General features: G+C 41.4%; 1 non-coding gene across 1 annotated transcript; it reads right to left on the reverse strand.

Annotated features, from left to right (window-relative positions):
* Window positions 1-522: 522 nt before the first annotated feature.
* LOC115219599 lies at window positions 523-627 on the reverse strand. The gene has a single exon (XR_003882350.1). It is a non-coding gene; the product is annotated as a U6 spliceosomal RNA (small nuclear RNA).
* Between the last annotated feature and the right edge of the window lie 2,226 nt (window positions 628-2,853).

A 2,853-nucleotide genomic window follows, 5' to 3' on the forward strand; every position in this document is an offset into this window, starting at 1 on the left:
TTATATAGATAGATAACATTATACAGACAATATATAACATTATATAGACATAGACGGAGGCATACGTCTAATGCTTGGAGGAGGTAATAATACCCTGAGTCAAGAGGGTGACTGTTAGGAGACACTATATCTGACAAAAGGACTATGCACCATGCAACGTAAACAGCAGATCCCTGTCATGGCTGTCAGACAACTCATTTGAACACACTACCCCTAACATCTGGCTATTTAACTCTTCAGACTGCAACCTCCTTAAATATTATGTGTGAGGCACATTTGAGCGAGACACCAACAAAACTCCTTGTGGCACTAAAGATGAACTAAAGGTAAAGATTATGACAGCATTCACCAGCTTGAGCAAGGACACCGTTCAGAAGAGTTGCAGGAGATTTTGAAGTCGTCTGGAAGGAGTGGCTGAAGTCAATGGCGATTTTATTGAATAAATTTACCCTTCAGAATTTATTTTTTGTTTTTGGCAGATGTTTCAGCTCATAGCTGCGGCCATGCTTATGCACCGCCGTTAGAAATATGGAACGCTTCACGAATTTAAGTGTGATCCATGCGCAGAGGCCATGCTAATCTTCTCTGTATCGTTCCAATTTTAAAGGTAAATTTGGCAAATATATCTTTCAAAATTAGATGTCCGTGTTATTTTCATTTTGCGTAATGTAGACGACAGTTTTTGCATCGCACCCTGCATATGTACATGGATATATGAATATATCACTGTGTACTTATGAGTGTGTAAGTGTATGTGCGTGTGAGTGTGTGTGTGTGTGTTGTGTGTGTGTGTGTGTGTTGTGTGTGTGTGTGTGCGTGCGAGTGTGCACGTGTGTGTATGTGTGTTTTATAGGAGAAATAGGACCGATATAATAAAACATTAAATATTGTGGTCGTTTCGTTCGATTACAAATTCTTCAATGCAGTGCTACAGCATGGCCGCATTCTAATAACTGAAATGAGTTGAAAACAAAAGCTACAGATAAAAATCTCATCAAGTCCTTATTCGAAAGAACAACAATAAGCCTTAGACGTGTTTTATCCTTCTTTAACTGTAACTGATGTAATCCAGAACGTTGCTTTGGATTGTTCATGTTGTAATTCCCGTTGTTTTGATTAATGGTGTTGCTACATTTGTTAACCTTGTTCTTTATTTTATCATTATGTAGCACTCCCAGCCTCGCTCCTTTCCTATATTCCGTATTTTGGTGATATATTTTTTTTCATTTTAACTTGATCAAAGAACACCTTTGTCATTCCACGTAGCCGTTAGATGAAACGTTTGAAGGAAGTCAAAGAAATTTCCGAATGTGTGATTTATTGTTGTTTCAGTAAAGTCTCACACATTTGCCTCAATTGAAAGGAATATAATAAAGTTATATTTTTTCAGCAGTATAGTTTTTTTTTTTATTGTAAAAGCATGTCGAATCGTATTTAGAGTGTAGGCTCGTGAATCACTAAGGGTTACTGGATGGGGATGGAAGCACTCCGTCGGTTACGACGACGAGGGTTCCGGTTGATCCGAATCAACGGAACAGCCTGCTCGTGAAATTAACGTGTAAGTGGCTGAGCACTCCACAGACACGTGTACTCTTAACGTAGTTCTCGGGGATATTCAGCGTGACACAGAGAGTGACAAGGCCGGCCCTTTGAAATACAGGTACAACAGAAACAGGAAGTGTGAGAGAAAGTTGTGGTGAAAGAGTACAGCAGGAATCACCACCATCCCCTACCGGAGCCTCATGGAGCTTTTAGATGTTTTCGCTCAATAAACACTCACAACGCCCGGTCTGAGAATCGAAACCGCGATCCTATGACTGCGAGTCCGCTGCCCTAACCACTGGGCCATTGCGCCTCCACTAAGGGTTACTAAACACTATTTTAACCAGAAATCTCTTAACCAGTGAGGAGTTGTATAAATTTATTGTTCGTGTAGTAAGCTACGAAATACTTACGTTCTTTAGATTTGCTATGATCCCAGCAGACAACATTGAAAAGGGGTTGCCTGCAGAATTGTTAGGGAGAAGTGGGGGCATAGCCACTCTGTCTCAAGGGGATCGCATATGCAAATAGCCATTTACGCCCCGATAGGAGTGATCAGAAATACGGCCCGGAGGTTATAAATTATTTTCCTCGGATTAATAATCCCTATTGAATAACTTTTTGTTGCAGCGATGTCGCTTTTTCATCCTTCGATATCTGCTCTTCCTATCATTGCGAAGCAGAGATCGCAAAGCGATGGATTGTTCACCCACTAACAGGGAACGTGAGTTGGGTTTAGACCGTCGTTCGGCAGGTTAGTCTTATCCTACCGAGGCATTGTGCGTACGTGGAGCCCAGGTCACGTCGGAGGTTCGGTGCGCAGCAGCGGCGGCGATCTTTTGAGTTTCTTCTCGTGAACGAAACGATCTACCCTTTCGAGGCGAAGAAAAAGAGAAAGCAAAAGAAAAAAGTCGGAGTGGCTATGTGGTAAGTAGCTTGCTTACGAACCACACGATAGCCGCGGGCTGACCAAAGACATGTGAATGGATTTGATAGATGGAAACTGAAAGAAGCCCGTCGTATATATGTATATATATATGTATGTGTATGTATATGTTTGTGTATCTGTGTTTGTCCCCCCAACCTCGCTTGACAACCGATGCTGTTGTGTTTACGTCCCCGTAACTTAGCGGTTCGGCAAAAGAGACCGATACAATAAGCACTAGGCTTACAAAGAATAAGTCCTCGGGGCGATTTGCTCGAGTAAAGGCGGTGCCCCAACATGGTCAGAGTCACATGACTGAAACAAGTAACAGAGTAAAAGAATATATATATATATATTCTTGTTGCTTATTTTGATTATATATATAT

This window comes from Octopus sinensis, linkage group LG14, assembly GCF_006345805.1.
Source record: "Octopus sinensis linkage group LG14, ASM634580v1, whole genome shotgun sequence".
In the NCBI taxonomy this organism is placed as follows: Eukaryota; Metazoa; Mollusca; class Cephalopoda; order Octopoda; family Octopodidae; genus Octopus; species Octopus sinensis.